We start from the raw sequence: 25435 nt of genomic DNA on the forward strand, positions 1-25435 counted from the left end.
AGCATCCTCAATGCTTAGCATCCTCAATGCTTAGAATCCTCAATGCTTAGAATCCTCAATGCTTAGCATCCTCAATTCTTAGCATCCTCAATGCTTAGCTTAGAAAACTCAATGCTTAGCTTCCTCAATGCTTAACATCCTCAATGTTTAGAATCCTCAATGCATAGCTTAGAATCCTCAATGCTTAGAAAATCCTCAATGCTTAGCATCCAAAATCCTTAGTATGCTCTATGCTTAGCTTAGAATCCTCAATGCTTAGAATCCTCAATGCTTACAGACCTCAATGCTGAGAAATTTTATTGTTTGAAACCTCATTGCTTAGCATCCCAAATGCTTACAAACCTCAGTGCATAGAGGCCTTAATGCTTAGAAACCTCAACGATTAGAAAACTGAATACATAGCTTAGAATCCTCAATGCTTAGAATCCTCAATGCTTAGAATCCTCCATGCATATCTTAGAATCCTCAATGCTTAGAATCCTCACTGCTTAGAATCCTCAATGCTTAGAATCCTCCTTGCATTGCTTAGAATCCTCAATAGTTAGAATCCTCAATGCTTTGCATCCTCAATGCTTAGCATAGAAACCTCAATACTTAGAATCCTCAATGCTTACCATCCTCAATGCTTAGAATCCTCAATGCTTAGCATCCTCAAATCGTAGAATACTCAATGCTTAGCATCCTCAATGCTTAGCATCCTCAATGCTTAGTATGCTCTATGCTTAGAATCCTCAATGCTTACCATCCTCAATGCTTAGCATCCTCAATGCTTAGCATCCTCAATGCTTAGAATCCTCAATGCTTAGAATCCTCCATGCAATGCTTAGAATCTACAATAGTTAGAATCCTCAATGCTTACCTTCCTCAATGCTTAGCATAGAAACCTCAATACTTAGAATCCTCAATGCTTAGCATCCTCATTACATAGCTTAGAATCCTCAATGCTTAGAATCCTCAATGCTTAGCATCCTCAATGCTTAGCATCCTCAATGCTTAGCATCCTCAAAGCTTAGAATACTCAATGCTTACCATCCTACATGCTTAGCATCCTCAATGATTAGCATCCTCAATGCTTAGAATCCTCAATGCTTAGAATCCTCCATGCATTGCTTAGAATCTACAATAGTTAGAATCCTCAATGCTTACCATCCTCAATGCTTAGCATAGAAATCTCAATAATTACATTCCTCAATGATTAGCATCCTCATTACATAGCTTAGAATCCTCAATGCTTAGAATACTCAATGCTTAGCATCCTCAATGCTTAGCATCCTCAGTGCTTAGCATCCTCAATACTTAGCATCCTCAAAGCTTAGAATACTCAATGCTTACCATCCTCAATGCTTAGCATCCTCAATGCTTAGCATCCTCAATGCTTAGCATCATCAATGCTTAGCATCCTCAATGCTTAGAAACCTCAATGCTTTGCTTAGAAACCTCAATGCTTAGAATCCTCAATTCTTAGAATCCTCAATGCCTAGCTTAGAATCCTCAATGCTTAGAATCCTCAATGCTTAGCATCCTCAATGCTTAGAATCCTCAATGCTTAGCATCCTCAATGCTTAGCATCCTCAATGCTTAGCATCCTCAATGCTTAGCATCCTCAATACTTAGCATCCTCAATGCTTAGAATCCTCCATGCTTAGCTTAGAAACCTCAATGCTTAGAATCCTCAATGCTTAGAATCCTCAATGCTTAGAATTCTCAGTGCTTAGAATCATCATTGCCTAGATTAGAATGCTCAATGCTTAGAATCCTCAATGCTTAGAATCCTCAATGCATAGCTTAGAATCCTCAATGGTTAGAATACGCAATGCTTAGCATCCTCAATCCTTAGTATGCTCTATGCTTAGCTTAGAATCCTCAATGCTTAGAATCCTCAATGCTTACAAACCTCAATGCTGAGAAATTTTATTGTTTGAAACCTCATTGCTTAGCATCCCAAATGCTTGCAAACCTCAATGCATAGAGGCCTTAATGCTTAGAAACCTCAAAGATTAGAAAACTCAATGCTTGGCTTAGAATCCTCAATGCTTAGAATCCTCAATGCTTAGAATCCTCCATGCATAGCTTAGAATCCTCAATGCTTAGAATCCTCAATGCGTAGCATCCTCCATGCATTGCTTAGAATCCTCAATAGTTAGAATCCTCAATGCTTCGCATCCTCAATGCTTAGCTTAGAAACCTCAATGCTTAGAATCCTCAATGCTTAGCATCCTCAATGCTTAGCATCCTCATTGCTTAGCATCCTCATTGCTTAGCATCCTCATTGCTTAGCTTAGAATCCTCAAAGCTCAGAATCCTCACTGCTTAGGAACCTCAATGCTTAGCATCCTCCATGCATTGCTTAGAAACCTCAATGCGCAGAATCCTCATTGCTTAGAAATTTTATTGCTCTGAAACCTCAATGCTTAGCAACCCTAATGCTTACAAACCTCATTGCATAGAGGCCTTAATGTTTAGAAACAACAAAGATTAGAAAACTCAATGCTTGGCTTAGAATCCTCAATGCTTAGCATCCTCAATGCTTAGAATCCTCCATGCATAGCTTAGAATCCTCAATGCTTAGAATCCTCAATGCTTAGCATCCTCCATGCATTGCTTAGAATCCTCAATAGTTAGAATCCTCAATGCTTCGCATCCTCAATGCTTAGCTTAGAAACCTCAATGCTTAGAATCCTCAATGCTTAGCATCCTCAATGCTTAGCATCCTCATTGCTTAGCATCCTCATTGCTTAGCATCCTCATTGCTTAGCTTAGAATCCTCAAAGCTCAGAATCCTCACTGCTTAGGAACCTCAATGCTTAGCATCCTCCATGCATTGCTTAGAAACCTCAATACGCAGAATCCTCATTGCTTAGAAATTTTATTGCTCTGAAACCTCAATGCTTAGCAACCCTAATGCTTACAAACCTCATTGCATAGAGGCCTTAATGTTTAGAAACAACAAAGATTAGAAAACTCAATGCTTGGCTTAGAATCCTCAATGCTTAGCATCCTCAATGCTTAGCATCCTCAATGCTTAGCATCTTCAATGCCTAGAATCCTCAATGCTTAGAATCCTCAATGCTTAGCATCCTCAATGCTTAGCATCCTCAATGCTTAGCATCCTCAATGCTTAGAAACCTCAATGCTTTGCTTAGAAACCTCAATGCTTAGAATCCTCACTGCTTAGAATCCTCAATGCTTAGCATCCTCAATGCTTAGCATCCTCAATGCTTAGCATCCTCAATGCTTTCCATCCTCAATACTTAGCATCCTCAATGCTTAGAATCCTCCATGCTTAGCTTAGAAAATTCAATGCTTAGACTCCTCAATGCTTAGAATCCTCAATGCTTAGAATCCTCAATGCCTAGATTAGAATCCTCAATGCTTAGAATCCTCAATGCTTAGCATCCTCAATGCTTAGCTTAGAAAACTCAATGCTTAGAATCCTCAATGCTTAATATCCTCAATGTTTAGAATCCTCAATGCATAGCTTAGAAACCTCAATGCTTAGAATCCTCAATGCTTAGAATCCTCAATGCTTAGAATCCTCAATGCCTAGATTAGAATCCTCAATGCTTAGAATCCTCAATGCTTAGAATCCTCAATGCTTAGAATCCTCAATGCTTAGCATCCTCAATGCTTAGCTTAGAAAACTCAATGCTTAGAATCCTCAATGCTTAACATCCTCAATGTTTAGAATCCTCAATGCATAGCTTAGAATCCTCAATGCTTAGAATACGCAATGCTTAGCATCCTCAATCCTTAGTATGCTCTATGCTTAGCTTAGAATCCTCAATGCTTAGAATCCTCAATGCTTACAAACCTCAATGCTGAGAAATTTTATTGTTTGAAACCTCATTGCTTAGTATCCCAAATGCTTGCAAACCTCAATGCATTGAGGCCTTAATGCTTAGAAACCTCAAAGATTAGAAAAATCAATGCTTGGCTTAGAATACTCAATGCTTAGAATCCTCAATGCTTAGAATCCTCCATGCATAGCTTAGAATCCTCAATGCTTAGAATCCTCAATGCTTAGCATCCTCCATGCATTGCTTAGAATCCTCAATAGTTAGAATCCTCAATGCTTCGCATCCTCAATGCTTAGCTTAGAAACCTCAATGCTTAGAAACCTCAATGCTTAGCATCCTCAATGCTTAGCATCCTCATTGCTTAGCATCCTCATTGCTTAGCATCCTCATTGCTTAGCTTAGAATCCTCAAAGCTCAGAATCCTCACTGCTTAGGGACCTCAATGCTTAGCATCCTCCATGCATTGCTTAGAAACCTCAATGCGCAGAATCCTCATTGCTTAGAAATTTTATTGCTCTGAAACCTCAATGCTTAGCAACCCTAATGCTTACAAACCTCATTGCATAGAGGCCTTAATGTTTAGAAACAACAAAGATTAGAAAACTCAATGCTTGGCTTAGAATCCTCAATGCTTAGCATCCTCAATGCTTAGCATCCTCAATGCTTAGCATCTTCAATGCCTAGAATCCCCAATGCTTAGAATCCTCAATGCTTAGCATCCTCAATGCTTAGCATCCTCAATGCTTAGCATCCTCAATGCTTAGAATCCTCAATGCTTAGCATCCTCAATGCTTAGCATCCTCAATGCTTAGAAACCTCAATGCTTTGCTTAGAAACCTCAATGCTTAGAATCCTCAATGCTTAGAATCCTCAATGCTTAGAATCCTCAATGCTTAGCATCCTCAATGCTTAGCATCCTCAATGCTTTGCATCCTCAATACTTAGCATCCTCAATGCTTAGAATCCTCCATGCTTAGCTTAGAAACCTCAATGCTTAGAATCCTCAATGCTTAGAATCCTCAATGCTTAGAATCCTCAATGCCTAGATTGGAATCCTCAATGTTTAGAATCCTCAATGCTTAGAATCCTCAATGCTTAGCATCCTCAATGCTTAGCTTAGAAAACTCAATGCTTAGAATCCTCAATGCTTAACATCCTCAATGTTTAGAATCCTCAATGCATAGCTTAGAATCCTCACTGCTTAGAATCCTCAATGGTTAGCATCCTCAATGCTTAGCTTAGAAAACTCAATGCTTAGAATCCTCAATGCTTAACATCCTCAATGTTTAGAATCCTCAATGCATAGCTTAGAATCCTCAATGCTTAGAATCCTCAATGCTTAGCATCCTCAATCCCTAGTATGCTCTATGCTTAGCTTAGAATCCTCAATGCTTAGAATCATCAATGCTTACAAACCTCAATGCTGAGAAATTTTATTGTTTGAAACCTCATTGCTTAGCATCCCGAATGCTTACAAACCTCAATGCATAGAGGCCTTAATGCTTAGAAACCTCAAAGATTAGAAAACTCATTGCTTGGCTTAGAATCCTCTATGCTTAGAATCCTCAATGCTTAGAATCCTCCATGCATAGCTTAGAATCCTCAATGCTTAGAATCCTCACTGCTTAGCATCCTCAATGCTTAGCATCCTCATTGCTTAGCATCCTCAATGCTTAGCATCCTCAATGCTTAGCATCCTCAATGCTTAGAAACCTGAATGCTTTGCTTAGAAACCTCAATGCTTAGAATCCTCAATGCCTAGCTTAGAATCCTCAATACTTAGAATCCTCAATGCTTAGAATCCTCAATGCTTAGCATCCTCAATGCTTAGCATCCTCAATGCTTAGCATCCTCAATGCTTAGCTTCCTCAATGCTTAGCATCCTCAATACTTAGAATCCTCCATGCTCAGCTTAGAATCCTCCATGCTTAGAATTCTCAAGGCTTAGAATCCTCCATGCATAGCTTAGAATCCTCAATGCCTAGATTAGAATCCTAAATGCTTAGAATCCTCAATGCTTAGAATCCTCAATGCTTAGAATCCTCAATGCTTAGCATCCTCTACGCTTAGCTTAGAAAACTCAATGCTTAGAATCCTCAATGCTTAACATCCTCAATGTTTAGAATCCTCAATGCGTAGCTTAGAATCCTCAATGCTTAGAATCCTCAATGCTTAGCATCCTCAATCCTTAGTATGCTCTATGCTTAGCTTAGAATCCTCAATGCTTTGAATCCTCAATGCTTACAAACCTCAATGCTGAGAAATTTTATTGTTTGAAACCTGAATGCTTAGCATCCCAAATGCTTAGAAACCTCAATGCATAGAGGCCTTAATGCTTAGAAACCTCAAAGATTAGAAAATTCAATGCTTGGCTTAGAATCCTCATAGCTTAGAATCCTCAATGCTTAGAATCCTCCATGCTTAGAATCCTCAATGCTTAGCATCCTCAATGCTTAGAAACCTCAATGCACAGAATCCTTAATGCTTAGAAACCTCAATACTTAGCATCCTAAGTGCTTAGCTTAGAATCCTCACTGCTTAGAAACCTGAATGCTTAGAATCCTCAATGCTTAGAATCCTCAATGCTTAGCTTAGAAACCTCAATACTTAGAATTCTCAATGCTTAACATCCTCAATGTTTAGAAACCTCAATGCTTAGAATCCTCAATGCTTAGCATCCTCAATGCTTAGCATCCTCAATGCTTAGCATCCTCAATGCCTAGAATCCTCAATGCTTAGAATCCTCAATGCTTTGCATCCTCAATGCTTAGTATGCTCTATGCTTAGCATCCTCAATGCTTAGCATCCTCAATGCTTAGAAACCTCAATACTTTGCTTAGAAACCTCAATGCTTAGAATCCTCAATGCTTAGAATCCTCAATGCCTAGCTTAGAATCCTCAATGCTTAGAATCCTCGATGCTTAGAATCCTCAATGCTTAGCATCCTCAATGCTTAGCATCCTCAATGCTTAGCATCCTCATTGCTTAGCATCCTCAATACTTAGCATCCTCAATGCTTAGAATCCTCCATGCTTAGCTTAGAAACCTCAATGTTTAGAATCCTCAATGCTTAGAATCTTCAATGCTTAGAATCCTCAGTGCTTAGAATCCTCAATGCCTAGATTAGAATCCTCAATGCTTAGAATCCTCAATGCTTAGCATCCTCAATCCTTAGTATGCTCTATGCTTAGCTTAGAATCCTCAATGCTTAGAATCCTCAATGCATACAAACCTCAATGCTGAGAAATTTTATTGTTTCAAACCTCATTGCTTAGCATCCCAAATGCTTGCAAACCTCAATGCATAGAGGCCTTAATGCTTAGAAACCTCAAAGATTAGAAAACTCAATGCTTGGCTTAGAATCCTCAATGCTTAGAATCCTCAATGCTTAGAATCCTCCATGCATAGCTTAGAATCCTCAATGCTTAGAATCCTCAATGCTTAGCATCCTCCATGCATTGCTTAGAATCCTCAATAGTTAGAATCCTCAATGCTTCGCATCCTCAATGCTTAGCTTAGAAACCTCAATGCTTAGAATCCTCAATGCTTAGCATCCTCAATGCTTAGCATCCTCATTGCTTAGCATCCTCATTGCTTAGCATCCTCATTGCTTAGCTTAGAATCCTCAAAGCTCAGAATCCTCACTGCTTAGGAACCTCAATGCTTAGCATCCTCCATGCATTGCTTAGAAACCTCAATGCGCAGAATCCTCATTGCTTAGAAATTTTATTGCTCTGAAACCTCAATGCTTAGCAACCCTAATGCTTACAAACCTCATTGCATAGAGGCCTTAATGTTTAGAAACAACAAAGATTAGAAAACTCAATGCTTGTCTTAGAATCCTCCATGCATAGCTTAGAATCCTCAATGCTTAGAATCCTCAATGCTTAGCATCCTCCATGCATTGCTTAGAATCCTCAATAGTTAGAATCCTCAATGCTTCGCATCCTCAATGCTTAGCTTAGAAACCTCAATGCTTAGAATCCTCAATGCTTAGCATCCTCAATGCTTAGCATCCTCATTGCTTAGCATCCTCATTGCTTAGCATCCTCATTGCTTAGCTTAGAATCCTCAAAGCTCAGAATCCACACTGCTTAGGAACCTCAATGCTTAGCATCCTCCATGCATTGCTTAGAAACCTCAATGCGCAGAATCCTCATTGCTTAGAAATTTTATTGCTCTGAAACCTCAATGCTTAGCAACCCTAATGCTTACAAACCTCATTGCATAGAGGCCTTAATGTTTAGAAACAACAAAGATTAGAAAACTCAATGCTTGGCTTAGAATCCTCAATGCTTAGCATCCTGAATGCTTAGCATCCTCAATGCTTAGCATCCTCAATGCTTAGCATCTTCAATGCCTAGAATCCTCAATGCTTAGCATCCTCAATGCTTAGCATCCTCAATGCTTAGAAACCTCAATGCTTTGCTTAGAAACCTCAATGCTTAGAATCCTCAATGCTTAGAATCCTCAATGCTTAGCATCCTCAATGCTTAGCATCCTCAATGCTTTGCATCCTCAATACTTAGCATCCTCAATGCTTAGAATCCTCAATGCTTAGCTTAGAAACCTCAATGCTTAGAATCCTCAATGCTTAGAATCCTCAATGCTTAGAATCCTCAATGCCTAGATTAGAATCCTCAATGCTTAGAATCCTCAATGCTTAGAATCCTCAATGCTTAGAATCCTCAATGCTTAGCATCCTCAATGCTTAGCTTAGAAAACTCAATGCTTAGAATCCTCAATGCTTAACATCCTCAATGTTTAGAATCCTCAGTGCATAGCTTAGAATCCTCAATGCTTAGAATCCTCAATGCTTAGCATCCTCAATCCCTAGTATGCTCTATGCTTAGCTTAGAATCCTCAATGCTTAGAATCATCAATGCTTACAAACCTCAATGCTGAGAAATTTTATTGTTTGAAACCTCATTGCTTAGCATCCCAAATGCATAGAAACCTCAATGCATAGAGGCCTTAATGCTTAGAAACCTCAAAGATTAGAAAACTCAATGCTTGGCTTAGAATCCTCTATGCTTAGAATCCTCAATGCTTAGAATCCTCCATGCATAGCTTAGAATCCTCAGTGCTTAGAATCCTCAATGCTTAGCATCCTCATTTCTTAGCATCCTCAATGCTTAGCATCCTCAATGCTTAGCATCCTCAATGCTTAGCATCCTCAATGCTTAGAATCCTCAATGCTTAGAATCCTCAATGCTTAGCTTCCTCAATGCTTAGAATCCTCAATGCTTAGAATCCTCAATGCTTAGCTTCCTCAATGCTTAGCATCCTCAATACTTAGAATCCTCCATGCTCAGCTTAGAAACCTCAATGCTTAGAATCCTCAAGGCTTAGAATCCTCAATGCTTAGAATCCTCAATGCCTAGATTAGAATCCTAAATGCTTAGAATCCTCAATGCTTAGAATCCTCAATGCTTAAAATCCTCAATGCTTAGAATCCTCAATGCTTAGCATCCTCAATACTTAGCTTACCAAACTCAATGCTTAGAATCCTCAATGCTTAACATCCTCAATGTTTAGAATCCTCAATGCATTGCTTAGAGTCCTCAATGCTTAGAATCCTCAATGCTTAGCATCCTCAATCCTTAGTATGCTCTATGCTTAGCTTAGAATCCTCAATGCTTAGAATCCTCAATGCTTACAAACCTCAATGCTGAGAAATTTTATTGTTTGAAACCTCATTGCTTAGCATCCCAAATGCTTAGAAACCTCAATGCATAGAGGCCTTAATGCTTAGAAACCTCAAAGATTAGAAAATTCAATGCTTGGCTTAGAATCCACATAGCTTAGAATCCTCAATGCTTAGAATCCTCAATGCTTAGCATCCTCAATGCTTAGCTTAGAAAACTCAATGCTTAGAATCCTCAAACTTAGAAACCTCAATGCACAGAATCCTTAATGCTTAGAAACCTCAATACTTAGCATCCTAAGTGCTTAGCTTAGAATCCTCACTGCTTAGAAACCTGAATGCTTAGAATCCTCAATGCTTAGAATCCTCAATGCTTAGCTTAGAAACCTCAATGCTTAGAATTCTCAATGCTTAACATCCTCAATGTTTAGAATCCTCAATGCATACCTTAGAATCCTCAATGCTTAGAATCCTCAATGCTTAGAATCCTCAATGCTTAGCATCCTCAATGCTTAGAATCCTCAATGCTTAGCATCCTCAAATCTTAGAATCCTCAATGCTTAGCATCCTCAATGCTTAGCATCCTCAATGCTTAGCATCCTCAATGCTTAGCATCCTCAATGCTTAGTATGCTCTATGCTTAGAATCCTCAATGCTTAGCATCCTCAATCCCTAGTATGCTCTATGCTTAGCTTAGAATCCTCAATGCTTAGAATCATCAATGCTTACAAACCTCAATGCTGAGAAATTTTATTGTTTGAAACCTCATTGCTTAGCATCCCAAATGCTTACAAACCTCAATGCATAGAGGCCTTAATGCTTAGAAACCTCAAAGATTAGAAAACTCAATGCTTGGCTTAGAATCCTCTATGCTTAGAATCCTCAATGCTTAGAATCCTCCATGCATAGCTTAGAATCCTCAATGCTTAGAATCCTCAATGCTTAGCATCCTCATTTCTTAGCATCCTCAATGCTTAGCATCCTCAATGCTTAGCATCCTCAATGCTTAGCATCCTCAATGCTTAGAAACCTGAATGCTTTGCTTAGAAACCGCAATGCTTAGAATCCTCAATGCTTAGAATCCTCAATGCTTAGAATCCTCAATGCTTAGCTTCCTCAATGCTTAGCATCCTCAATACTTAGAATCCTCCATGCTCAGCTTAGAAACCTCAATGCTTAGAATCCTCAAGGCTTAGAATCCTCAATGCTTAGAATCCTCAATGCCTAGATTAGAATCCTAAATGCTTAGAATCCTCAATGCTTAAAATCCTCAATGCTTAGAATCCTCAATGCTTAGCATCCTCAATACTTAGCTTAGAAAACTCAATGCTTAGAATCCTCAATGCTTAACATCCTCAATGTTTAGAATCCTCAATGCATTGCTTAGAGTCCTCAATGCTTAGAATCCTCAATGCTTAGCATCCTCAATCCTTAGTATGCTCTATGCTTAGCTTAGAATCCTCAATGCTTAGAATCCTCAATGCTTACAAACCTCAATGCTGAGAAATTTTATTGTTTGAAACCTCATTGCTTAGCATCCCAAATGCTTGCAAACCTCAATGCATAGAGGCCTTAATGCTTAGAAACCTCAAAGATTAGAAAACTCAATGCTTGGCTTAGAATCCTCAATGCTTAGAATCCTCAATGCTTAGAATCCTCAATGCTTAGCATCCTCAATGCTTAGCTTAGAAAACTCAATGCTTAGAATCCTCAAACTTAGAAACCTCAATGCACAGAATCCTTAATGCTTAGAAACCTCAATACTTAGCATCCTAAGTGCTTAGCTTAGAATCCTCACTGCTTAGAAACCTGAATGCTTAGAATCCTCAATGCTTTGAATCCTCAATGCTTAGCTTAGAAACCTCAATGCTTAGAATTCTCAATGCTTAACATCCTCAATGTTTAGAATCCTCAATGCATAGCTTAGAATCCTCAATGCTTAGAATCCTCAATGCTTAGAATCCTCAATGCTTAGCATCCTCAATGCTTAGAATCCTCAATGCTTAGCATCCTCAAATCTTAGAATCCTCAATGCTTAGCATCCTCAATGCTTAGCATCCTCAATGCTTAGTATGCTCTATGCTTAGAATCCTCAATGCTTAGCATCCTCAATGCTTACCATCCTCAATGCTTAGCATCCTCAATGCTTAGCATCCTCAATGCTTAGAATCCTCAATGCTTAGAATCCTCAATGCTTAGAATCCTCCATGCATTGCTTAGAATCCTCAATAGTTAGAATCCTCAATGCTTCGCATCCTCAATGCTTAGCATAGAAACCTCAATACTTAGAATCCTCAATGCTTAGCATCCTCATTACATAGCTTAGAATCCTCAATGCTTAGAATCCTCAATGCTTAACATCCTCAATGCTTAGCATCCTCAATGCTTAGCATCCTGAATGCTTAGCATCCTCAAAGCATAGAATCCTCAATGCTTACCATCCTCAATGCTTAGCATCCTCAATGCTTAGAATCCTCAATGTTTAGCATCCTCAATGCTTAGCATCCTCAATGCTTAGCATCCTCAATGCTTAGCATCCTCAATGCTTTGCTTAGAAACCTCAATGCTTAGAATCCACAATGCTTAGAATCCTCAATGCCTAGCTTAGAATCCTCAATGCTTAGAATCCTCAATGCTTAGAATCCTCAATGCTTAGAATCCTCAATGCTTAGCATCCTCAATAATTAGCATCCTCAATGCTTAGCATCCTCAATACTTAGCATCCTAAATGCTTAGAATCCTCCATGCTTAGCTTAGAAACCACAATGCTTAGAATCCTCAATCCTTAGAATCCTCAATGCTTAGAATCCTCAATGCCTAGATTAGAATCCTCAATGCTTAGAATCCTCAATGCTTAGAATCCTCAATGCTTAGAATCCTCAATGCTTAGCATCCTCAATGCTTAGCTTAGAAACTCAATGCTTAGAATCCTCAATGCTTAACATCCTCAATGCTTAGAAACCTCTATGCTTAGCTTAGAATCCTCAATGCTTAGAATCCTCAATGCTTACAAACCTCAATGCTGAGAAATTTTATTGTTTGAAACGTCATTGCTTAGCATCCCAAATGCTTACAAACCTCAATACATAGAGGCCTTAATGCTTAGAAACCTCAAAGATTAGAAAACTCAATGCTTGGCTTAGAATCCTCTATGCTTAGAATCCTCAATGCTTAGAATCTTCCATGCATAGCTTAGAATCCTCAATGCTTAGAATCCTCAATGCTTAGCATCCTCCATGCATTGCTTAGAATCCTTAATAGTTAGAATCCTCAATGCCTCGCATCCTCAGTGCTTAGGTTAGAAACCTCAATGCTTAGAATCCTCAATGCTTAGCATCCTCAATGCTTAGCATCCTCATTGCTTAGCATCCTCAATGCTTAGCATTCTCAATGCTTAGCATCCTCAATGCTTAGCATCCTCAATGCTTAGAAACCTGAATGCTTTGCTTAGAAACCTCAATGCTTAGAATCCTCAATACTTAGAATCCTCAATGCTTAGAATCCTCAATGCTTAGAATCCTCAATGCTTAGCATCCTCCATGCTTAGCATCCTCAATACTTAGAATACTCCATGCTCAGCTTAGAAACCTCAATGCTTAGAATTCTCAATGATTAGAATTCTCAATGCTTAGAATCCTCATTGCTTAGTATCCTCATTGCTTAGCATCCTCATTGCTTAGCTTAGAATCCTCAAAGCTCAGAATCCTCACTGCTTAGGAACCTCAATGCTTAGCATCCTCCATGCATTGCTTAGAAACCTCAATGCGCAGAATCCTCATTGCTTAGAAATTTTATTGCTCTGAAACCTCAATGCTTAGCAACCCTAATGCTTACAAACCTCATTGCATAGAGGCCTTAATGTTTAGAAACAACAAAGCTTAGAAAACTCAAACTTAGAATCCTCCATGCATAGCTTAGAATCCTCAATGCTTAGAATCCTCAATGCTTAGCATCCTCCATGCATTGCTTAGAATCCTCAATAGTTAGAATCCTCAATGCTTCGCATCCTCAATGCTTAGCTTAGAAACCTCAATGCTTAGAATCCTCAATGCTTAGCATCCTCAATGCTTAGCATCCTCATTGCTTAGCATCCTCATTGCTTAGCATCCTCATTGCTTAGCTTAGAATCCTCAAAGCTCAGAATCCACACATCTTAGGAACCTCAATGCTTAGCATGCTCCATGCATTGCTTAGAAACCTCAATGCGCAGAATCCTCATTGCTTAGAAATTTTATTGCTCTGAAACCTCAATGCTTAGCAACCCTAATGCTTACAAACCTCATTGCATAGAGGCCTTAATGTTTAGAAACAACAAAGATTAGAAAACTCAATGCTTGGCTTAGAATCCTCAATGCTTAGCATCCTCAATGCTTAGCATCCTCAATGCTTAGCATCTTCAATGCCTAGAATCCTCAATGCTTAGAATCCTCAATGCTTAGCATCCTCAATGCTTAGCATCCTCGATGCTTAGAAACCTCAATGCTTTGCTTAGAAACCTCAATGCTTAGAATCCTCAATGCTTAGAATCCTCAATGCTTAGAATCCTCAATGCTTAGCATCCTCAATGCTTAGCATCCTCAATGCTTAGCATCCTCAATACTTAGCATCCTCAATGCTTAGAATCCTCCATGCTTAGCTTAGAAACCTCAATGCTTAGAATACTCAATGCTTAGAATCCTCAATGCTTAGAATCCTCAATGCCTAGATTAGAATCCTCAATGCTTAGAATCCTCAATGATTAGAATCCTCAAAGCTTAGAATCCTCAATGCTTACAATCCTCAATGCTTAGCATCCTCAATCCCTAGTATGCTCTATGCTTAGGTTAGAATCCTCAATGCTTAGAATTCTCAATGCTTACAAACCTCAATGCTGAGAAATTTTATTGTTTGAAACCTCATTGCTTAGCATCCCTAATGCTTACAAACCTCAATGCATAGAGGCCTTAATGCTTAGAAACCTCAAAGATTAAAAAACTCAATGCTTGGCTTAGAATCCTCTATGCTTAGAATCCTCAATGCTTAGAATCCTCAATGCTTAGCATCCTCATTTCTTAGCATCCTCAATGCTTAGCATCCTCAATGCTTAGCATCCTCAATGCTTAGCATCCTCAATGCTTAGAAACCTGAATGCTTTGCTTAGAAACCTCAATGCTTAGAATCCTCAATGCTTAGAATCCTCAATGCTTAGAATCCTCAATGCTTAGCTTCCTCAATGCTTAGCATCCTCAATACTTAGAATCCTCCATGCTCAGCTTAGAAACATCAATGCTTAGAATCCTCAAGGCTTAGAATCCTCAATGCTTAGAATCCTCAATGCCTAGATTAGAATCCTAAATGCTTAGAATCCTCAATGCTTAGAATCCTCAATGCTTAAAATCCTCAATGCTTAGAATCCTCAATGCTTAACATCCTCAATGTTTAGAATCCTCAATGCATTGCTTAGAATCCTCAATGCTTACAAACCTCAATGCTGAGAAATTTTATTGTTTGAAACCTCATTGCTTAGCATCCCAAATGCTTAGAAACCTCAATGCATAGAGGCCTTAATGCTTAGAAACCTCAAAGATTAGAAAATTCAATGCTTGGCTTAGAATCCTCATAGCTTAGAATCCTCAATGCTTAGAATCCTCAATGCTTAGCATCCTCAATGCTTAGCTTAGAAAACTCAATGCTTAGAATCCTCAAACTTAGAAACCTCAATGCACAGAATCCTTAATGCTTAGAAACCTCAATACTTAGCATCCTAAGTGCTTAGCTTAGAATCCTCACTGCTTAGAAACCTGAATGCTTAGAATCCTCAATGCTTAGAATTCTCAATGCTTAGCTTAGAAACCTCAATGCTTAGAATTCTCAATGCTTAACATCCTCAATGCTTAGAATCCTCAATGCTTAGAATCCTCAATGCTTAGAATCCTCAATGCTTAGCATCCTCAATGCTTAGAATCCTCAATGCTTAGCATCCTCAAATCTTAGAATCCTCAATGCTTAGCATCCTCAATGCTTAGCATCCTCAATGCTTAGTATGCTCTATGCTTAGAATCCTCAATGCTTAGCATCCTCAATGCTTACCATCCTCAATGCTTAGCATCCTCAATGCTTAGCATCCTCAATGCTTAGAATCCTCAATGCTTAGAATCCTCAATGCTTAGAATCCTCTATGCATTGCTTAGAATCCTCAATGCTTAGAATCCTCAATGCTTAGCATCCTCAATGCTTAGCATCCTCAATGCTTAGCATCCTCAATGCTTAGCATCCTCAATACTTAGCATCCTCAATGCTTAGTATCCTCCATGCTTAGCTTAGAAACCTCAATGCTTAGAATCCTCAATGCTTAGAATCCTCAATGCTTAGAATCCTCAATGCCTAGATTAGAATCCTAAATGCTTAGAATCCTCAATGCTTAGAATCCACAATGCTTAGAATCCTCAATGCTTAGAATCCTCAATGCTTAGCATCCTCAATGCTTAGCATCCTCAATACTTAGCATCCTCAATGCTTAGAATCCTCCATGCTTAGCTTAGAAACCTCAATGCTTAGAATCCTCAATGCTTAGAATCCTCAATGCTTAGAATCCTCAATGCTTAGAATCCTCAATGCATAGAATCCTCAATGCTTAGAATCCTCAATGCTTAGCATCCTCAATGCTTAGCATCCTCAATGCTTAGCATCCTCAATGCTTAGAATCCTCAATACTTAGCATCCTCAATGCTTAGAATCCTCCATGCTTAGCTTAGAAACCTCAATGTTTAGAATCCTCAATGCTTAGAATCCTCAATGCTTAGAATCCTCAGTGCTTAGAATCCTCAATGCCTAGATTAGAATCCTCAATGCTTAGAATCCTCAATGCTTAGCATCCTCAATCCTTAGTATGCTCTATGCTTAGCTTAGAATCCTCAATGCTTAGAATCCTCAATGCATACAAACCTCAATGCTGAGAAATTTTATTGTTTGAAACCTCATTGCTTAGCATCCCAAATGCTTGCAAACCTCAATGCATAGAGGCCTTAATGCTTAGAAACCTCAAAGATTAGAAAACTCAATGCTTGGCTTAGAATCCTCAATGCTTAGAATCCTCAATGCTTAGAATCCTCCATGCATAGCTTAGAATCCTCAATGCTTAGAATCCTCAATGCTTAGCATCCTCCATGCATTGCTTAGAATCCTCAATAGTTAGAATCCTCAATGCTTCGCATCCTCAATGCTTAGCTTAGAAACCTCAATGCTTAGAATCCTCAATGCTTAGCATCCTCAATGCTTAGCATCCTCATTGCTTAGCATCCTCATTGCTTAGCATCCTCATTGCTTAGCTTAGAATCCTCAAAGCTTAGAATCCTCAATGCTTAGAATCCTCAATGCCTAGATTAGAATCCTAAATGCTTAGAATCCTCAATGCTTAGAATCCTCAATGCTTAAAATCCTCAATGCTTAGAATCCTCAATGCTTAACATCCTCAATGTTTAGAATCCTCAATGCATTGCTTAGAGTCCTCAATGCTTAGAATCCTCAATGCTTAGCATCCTCAATCCTTAGTATGCTCTATGCTTAGCTTAGAATCCTCAATGCTTAGAATCCTCAATGCTTACAAACCTCAATGCTGAGAAATTTTATTGTTTGAAACCTCATTGCTTAGCATCCCAAATGCTTAGAAACCTCAATGCATAGAGGCCTTAATGCTTAGAAACCTCAAAGATTAGAAAATTCAATGCTTGGCTTAGAATCCTCATAGCTTAGAATCCTCAATGCTTAGAATCCTCAATGCTTAGCATCCTCAATGCTTAGCTTAGAAAACTCAATGCTTAGAATCCTCAAACTTAGAAACCTCAATGCACAGAATCCTTAATGCTTAGAAACCTCAATACTTAGCATCCTAAGTGCTTAGCTTAGAATCCTCACTGCTTAGAAACCTGAATGCTTAGAATCCTCAATGCTTAGAATTCTCAATGCTTAGCTTAGAAACCTCAATGCTTAGAATTCTCAATGCTTAACATCCTCAATGCTTAGAATCCTCAATGCTTAGAATCCTCAATGCTTAGAATCCTCAATGCTTAGCATCCTCAATGCTTAGAATCCTCAATGCTTAGCATCCTCAAATCTTAGAATCCTCAATGCTTAGCATCCTCAATGCTTAGCATCCTCAATGCTTAGTATGCTCTATGCTTAGAATCCTCAATGCTTAGCATCCTCAATGCTTACCATCCTCAATGCTTAGCATCCTCAATGCTTAGCATCCTCAATGCTTAGAATCCTCAATGCTTAGAATCCTCAATGCTTAGAATCCTCTATGCATTGCTTAGAATCCTCAATGCTTAGAATCCTCAATGCTTAGCATCCTCAATGCTTAGCATCCTCAATGCTTAGCATCCTCAATGCTTAGCATCCTCAATACTTAGCATCCTCAATGCTTAGTATCCTCCATGCTTAGCTTAGAAACCTCAATGCTTAGAATCCTCAATGCTTAGAATCCTCAATGCTTAGAATCCTCAATGCCTAGATTAGAATCCTAAATGCTTAGAATCCTCAATGCTTAGAATCCACAATGCTTAGAATCCTCAATGCTTAGAATCCTCAATGCTTAGCATCCTCAATGCTTAGCATCCTCAATACTTAGCATCCTCAATGCTTAGAATCCTCCATGCTTAGCTTAGAAACCTCAATGCTTAGAATCCTCAATGCTTAGAATCCTCAATGCTTAGAATCCTCAATGCTTAGAATCCTCAATGCATAGAATCCTCAATGCTTAGAATCCTCAATGCTTAGCATCCTCAATGCTTAGCATCCTCAATGCTTAGCATCCTCAATGCTTAGAATCCTCAATACTTAGCATCCTCAATGCTTAGAATCCTCCATGCTTAGCTTAGAAACCTCAATGTTTAGAATCCTCAATGCTTAGAATCCTCAATGCTTAGAATCCTCAGTGCTTAGAATCCTCAATGCCTGGATTAGAATCCTCAATGCTTAGAATCCTCAATGCTTAGCATCCTCAATCCTTAGTATGCTCTATGCTTAGCTTAGAATCCTCAATGCTTAGAATCCTCAATGCATACAAACCTCAATGCTGAGAAATTTTATTGTTTGAAACCTCATTGCTTAGCATCCCAAATGCTTGCAAACCTCAATGCATAGAGGCCTTAATGCTTAGAAACCTCAAAGATTAGAAAACTCAATGCTTGGCTTAGAATCCTCAATGCTTAGAATCCTCAATGCTTAGAATCCTCCATGCATAGCTTAGAATCCTCAATGCTTAGAATCCTCAATGCTTAGCATCCTCCATGCATTGCTTAGAATCCTCAATAGTTAGAATCCTCAATGCTTCGCATCCTCAATGCTTAGCTTAGAAACCTCAATGCTTAGAATCCTCAATGCTTAGCATCCTCAATGCTTAGCATCCTCATTGCTTAGCATCCTCATTGCTTAGCATCCTCATTGCTTAGCTTAGAATCCTCAAAGCTCAGAATCCTCACTGCTTAGGAACCTCAATGCTTAGCATCCTCCATGCATTGCTTAGAAACCTCAATGCGCAGAATCCTCATTGCTTAGAAATTTTATTGCTCTGAAACCTCAATGCTTAGCAACCCTAATGCTTACAAACCTCATTGCATAGAGGCCTTAATGTTTAGAAACAACAAAGATTAGAAAACTCAATGCTTGGCTTAGAATCCTCCATGCATAGCTTAGAATCCTCAATGCTTAGAATCCTCAATGCTTAGCATCCTCCATGCATTGCTTAGAATCCTCAATAGTTAGAATCCTCAATGCTTCGCATCCTCAATGCTTAGCTTAGAAACCTCAATGCTTAGAATCCTCAATGCTTAGCAACCTCAATGCTTAGCATCCTCATTGCTTAGCATCCTCATTGCTTAGCATCCTCATTGCTTAGCTTAGAATCCTCAAAGCTCAGAATCCACACTGCTTAGGAACCTCAATGCTTAGCATCCTCCATGCATTGCTTAGAAACCTCAATGCGCAGAATCCTCATTGCTTAGAAATTTTATTGCTCTGAAACCTCAATGCTTAGCAACCCTAATGCTTACAAACCTCATTGCATAGAGGCCTTAATGTTTAGAAACAACAAAGATTAGAAAACTCAATGCTTGGCTTAGAATCCTCCATGCATAGCTTAGAATCCTCAATGCTTAGCATCCTCAATGCTTAGCATCCTCAATGCTTAGAAATCTCAATGCTTTGCTTAGAAACCTCACTGCTTAGAATCCTCAATGCTTAGAATCCTCAATGCTTAGAATCATCAATGCTTAGCATCCTCAATGCTTAGCATCCTCAATGCTTTGCATCCTCAATACTTAGCACCCTCAATGCTTAGAATCCTCCATGCTTAGCTTAGAAACCTCAATGCTTAGAATCCTCAATGCTTAGAATCCTCAATGCCTAGATTAGAATCCTCAATGCTTAGAATCCTCAATGCTTAGAATCCTCAATGCTTAGAATCCTCAATGCTTAGCATCCTCAATGCTTAGCTTAGAAAACTCAATGCTTAGAATCCTCAATGCTTAACATCCTCAATGTTTAGAATCCTCAATGCATAGCTTAGTATGCTCTATGCTTAGAATCCTCAATGCTTAGCATCCTCAATCCCTAGTATGCTCTATGCTTAGCTTAGAATCCTCAATGCTTAGAATCATCAATGCTTACAAACCTCAATGCTGAGAAATTTTATTGTTTGAAACCTCATTGCTTAGCATCCCAAATGCTTACAAACCTCAATGCATAGAGGCCTTAATGCTTAGAAACTTCAAAGATTAGAAAACTCAATGCTTGGCTTAGAATCCTCTATGCTTAGAATCCTCAATGCTTAGAATCCTCCATGCATAACTTAGAATCCTCAATGCTTAGAATCCTCAATGCTTAGAATCCTCAATGCTTAGCATCCTCATTTCTTAGCATCCTCAATGCTTAGCATCCTCAATGCTTAGCATCCTCAATGCTTAGAAACCTGAATGCGTTGCTTAGAAACCTCAATGCTTAGAATCCTCAATGCTTAGAATCCTCAATGCTTAGAATCCTCAATGCTTAGCTTAGAAAACTCAATGCTTAGAATCCTCAATGCTTAACATCCTCAATGCTTAGAATCCTCAATGCTTAGCATCCTCAATCCTTAGTATGCTCTATGCTTAGCTTAGAATCCTCTATGCTTAGAATCCTCAATGCTTACAAACCTCAATGCTGAGAAATTTTATTGTTTGAAACCTCATTGCTTAGCATCCCAAATGCTTAGAAACCTCCATGCATAGAGGCCTTAATGCTTAGAAACCTCAAAGATTAGAAAATTCAATGCTCGGCTTAGAATCCTCAATGCTTAGAATCCTCAATGCTTAGAATCCTCAATACTTAGAATCCTCAATGCTTAGCTTAGAAAACTCAATGCTTAGAATCCTCAAACTTAGAAACCTCAATGCACAGAATCCTTAATGCTTAGAAACCTCAATACTTAGCATCCTAAGTGCTTAGCTTAGAATCCTCACTGCTTAGAAACCTGAATGCTTAGAATCCTCAATGCTTAGAATCCTCAATGCTTAGCTTAGAAACCTCAATGCATAGAATTCTCAATGTTTAACATCGTAAATGTTTAGAATCCTCAATGCATAGCTTAGAATCCTCAATGCTTAGAATCCTCAATGCTTAGCATCCTCAATGCTTAGCATCCTCAATGCTTAGCATCCTCAATGCTTAGTATGCTCTATGCTTAGAATCCTCAATGCTTAGCATCCTCAATGCTTAGCATCCTCAATGCTTAGATTCCTCAATGCTTAGAATCCTCAATGCTTAGAATCCTCCATGCATTGCTTAGAATCCTCAATAGTTAGAATCCTCAATGCTTCGCATCCTCAATGCTTAGCATAGAAACGTCAATACTTAGAATCCTCAACGCTTAGCATCCTCATTACATAGCTTAGAATCCTCAATGCTTAGAATCCTCAATGCTTAGCATCCTCAATGCTTAGCATCCTGAATGCTTAGCATCCTCAAAGCTTAGAATCCTCCATGCTTAGCATCCTCAATGCATAGAATCCTCAATGCTTAGCATCCTCAATGCTTAGAATCCTCAATGTTTAGCATCCTCAATGCTTAGCATCCTCAATGCTTAGCATCCTCAATGCTTAGCATCCTCAATGCTTTGCTTAGAAACCTCAATGCTTAGAATCCACAATGCTTAGAATCCTCAATGCCTAGCTTAGAATCCTCAATGCTTAGAATCCTCAATGCTTAGAATCCTCAATGCTTAGAATCCTCAATGCTTAGCATCCTCAATACTTAGCATCCTCAATGCTTAGCATCCTCAATACTTAGCATCCTCAATGCTTAGAATCCTCCATGCTTAGCTTAGAAACCACAATGCTTAGAATCCTCAATGCTTAGAATCCTCAATGCTTAGAATCCTCAATGCTTAGCATCCTCGATGCTTAGAATCCTCAATGCTTAGAATCCTCAATGCTTAGAATCCTCAATGCTTAGAATCCTCAATGCTTAGCATCCTCAATGCTTAGCTTAGAAAACTCAATGCTTAGAATCCTCAATGCTTAACTTCCTCAATGCTTAGCATCCTCTATGCTTAGCTTAGAATCCTCAATGCTTAGAATCCTCAATGCTTACAAACCTCAATGCTGAGAAATTTTATTGTTTGAAACGTCATTGCTTAGCATCCCAAATGCTTACAAACCTCAATACATAGAGGCCTTAATGCTTAGAAACCTCAAAGATTAGAAAACTCAATGCTTGGCTTAGAATCCTCTATGCTTAGAATCCTCAATGCTTAGAATCTTCCATGCATAGCTTAGAATCCTCAATGCTTAGAATCCTCAATGCTTAGCATCCTACATGCATTGCTTAGAATCCTCAATAGTTAGAATCCTCAATGCCTCGCATCCTCAATGCTTAGCTTAGAAACCTCAATGCTTAGAATCCTCAATGCTTAGCATCCTCAATGCTTAGCATCCTCATTGCTTAGCATCCTCAATGCTTAGCATCCTCAATGCTTAGCATCCTCAATGCTTAGAAACCTGAATGCTTTGCTTAGAAACCTCAATGCTTAGAATCCTCAATGCCTAGCTTAGAATCCTCAATACTTAGAATCCTCAATGCTTAGAATCCTCAATGCTTAGAATCCTCACTGCTTAGCATCCTCAATGCTTAGCATCCTCAATGCTTAGCATCCTCAATACTTAGAATCCTCCATGCTCAGCTTAGAAACCTCAATGCTTAGAATCCTCAATGCTTAGAATCCTCAATGCTTAGAATCCTCAAAGCCTAGATTAGAATCCTAAATGCTTAGAATCCTCAATGCTTAGAATCCTCAATGCTTAGAATCCTCAATGCTTAGAATCCTCAATGCTTCGCATCCTCAATGCTTAGCATCCTCAATGCTTAGCTTAGAAAACTCAATGCTTAGAATCCTCAATGCTTAACATCCTCAATGTTTAGAATCATCAATGCATAGCTTAGAATCCTCAATGCTTAGAATCCTCAATGCCTAGATTAGAATCCTAAATGCTTAGAATCCTCAATGCCTAGAATCCTCAATGCTTAGCATCCTCAATGCTTAGCATCCTCAATGCTTAGCATCTTCAATGCCTAGAATCCTCAATGCTTAGAATCCTCACTGCTTAGCATCCTCAATGCTTAGCATCCTCAATGCTTAGAAATCTCAATGCTTTGCTTAGAAACCTCACTGCTTAGAATCCTCAATGCTTAGAATCCTCAATGCTTAGAATCCTCAATGCTTAGCATCCTCAATGCTTAGCATCCTCAATGCTTAGAATCCTCCATGCTTAGCTTAGAAACCTCAATGCTTAGAATCCTCAATGCTTAGAATCCTCAATGCTTAGAATCCTCAATGCTTAGAATCCTCAATGCTTAGAATCCTCAATGCTTAGCATCCTCAATGCTTAGCTTAGAAAACTCAATGCTTAGAATCCTCAATGCTTAACATCCTCAATGTTTAGAATCCTCAATGCATAGCTTAGAATCCTCAATGCTTAGAATCCTCAATGCTTAGCATCCTCAATCCATAGTATGCTCTATGCTTAGCTTAGAATCCTCAATGCTTAGAATCCTCAATGCTTACAAACCTCAATGCTGAGAAATTTTATTGTTTGAAACCTCATTGCTTAGCATCCCAAATGCTTAGAAACCTAAATGCATAGAGGCTTTAATGCTTAGAAACCTCAAAGATTAGAAAATTCAATGCTTGGCTTAGAATCCTCATAGCTTAGAATCCTCAATGCTTAGAATCCTCCATGCTTAGAATCCTCAATGCTTAGCATCCTCAATGCTTAGCTTAGAAAACTCAATGCTTAGAATCCTCAATGCTTAGAAACCTCAATGCACAGAATCCTTAATGATTAGAAACCTCAATACATAGCATCCTAAGTGCTTAGCTTAGAATCCTCACTGCTTAGAAACCTGAATGCTTAGAATCCTCAATGCTTAGAATCCTCAATGCTTAGCTTAGAAACCTCAATGCTTAGAATTCTCAATGCTTAACATCCTCAATGTTTAGAATCCTCAATGCATAGCTTAGAATCCTCAATGCTTAGAATCCTCAATGCTTAGCATCCTCAATCCCTAGTATGCTCTATGCTTAGCTTAGAATCCTCAATGCTTAGAATCCTCAATGCTTACAAACCTCAATGCTGAGAAATTTTATTGTTTGAAACCTCATTGCTTAGCATCCCAAATGCTTAGACACCTAAATGCATAGAGGCCTTAATGCTTAGAAACCTCAAAGATTAGAAAATTCAATGCTTGGCTTAGAATCCTCATAGCTTAGAATCCTCAATGCTTAGAATCCTCCATGCTTAGAATCCTCAATGCTTAGCATCCTAAATGCTTAGCTTAGAAAACTCAATGCTTAGAATCCTCAATGCTTAGAAACCTCAATGCACAGAATCCTTAATGCTTAGAAACCTCAATACATAGCATCCTAAGTGCTTAGCTTAGAATCCTCACTGCTTAGAAACCTGAATGCTTAGAATCCTCAATGCTTAGAATCCTCAATGCTTAGCTTAGAAACCTCAATGCTTAGAATTCTCAATGCTTAACATCCTCAATGTTTAGAATCCTCAATGCATAGCTTAGAATCCTCAATGCTTAGAATCCTCAATGCTTAGAATCTTCAATGCTTAGCATCCTCAATGCGTAGAATCCTCAATGCTTAGCATCCTCAAATCTTAGAATCCTCAATGCTTAGCATCCTCAATGCTTAGCATCCTCAATGCTTAGTATGCTCTATGCTTAGAATCCTCAGTGCTTAGCATCCTCAATGCTTACCATCCTCAATGCTTAGCATCCTCAATGCTTAGCGTCCTCAATGCTTAGAATCCTCAATGCTTAGAATCCTCAATGCCTAGAATCCTCAATGCTTAGAATCCTCCATGCATTGCTTAGAATCCTCAATAGTTAGAATCCTCAATGCTTCGCATCCTCAATGCTTAGCATAGAAACCTCAATACTTAGAATCCTCAATGCTTAGCATCCTCATTACATAGCTTAGAATCCTCAATGCTTAGAATCCTCAATGCTTAGCATCCTCAATGCTTAGCATCCTGAATGCTTAGCATCCTCAAAGCTTAGAATCCTCAATGCTTAGCATCCTCAATGCTTAGCATCCTCAATGCTTAGCATCCTCAATGCTTAAAATCCTCAATGCTTAGCATCCTCAATGCTTAGCATTCTCAATTCTTAGCATCCTCAATGCTTTGCTTAGAAACCTCAATGCTTAGAATCCACAATGCTTAGAATCCTCAATGCCTAGCTTAGAATCCTCAATGCTTAGAATCCTCAATGCTTAGAATCCTCAATGCTTAGAATCCTCAATGCTTAGAATACTCAATGCTTAGCATCCTCAATGCTTAGCATCCTTAATGCTTAGAATCCTCAATGCTTAGAATCCTCCATGCTTAGCTTAGAAACCACAATGCTTAGAATCCTCAATGCATAGAATCCTCAATGCTTAGAATCCTCAATGCCTAGATTAGGA

Source organism: Coturnix japonica, chromosome 16, assembly GCF_054131305.1.
Source record: "Coturnix japonica strain WE chromosome 16, WE-NBRP24, whole genome shotgun sequence".
In the NCBI taxonomy this organism is placed as follows: domain Eukaryota; kingdom Metazoa; phylum Chordata; class Aves; order Galliformes; family Phasianidae; genus Coturnix; species Coturnix japonica.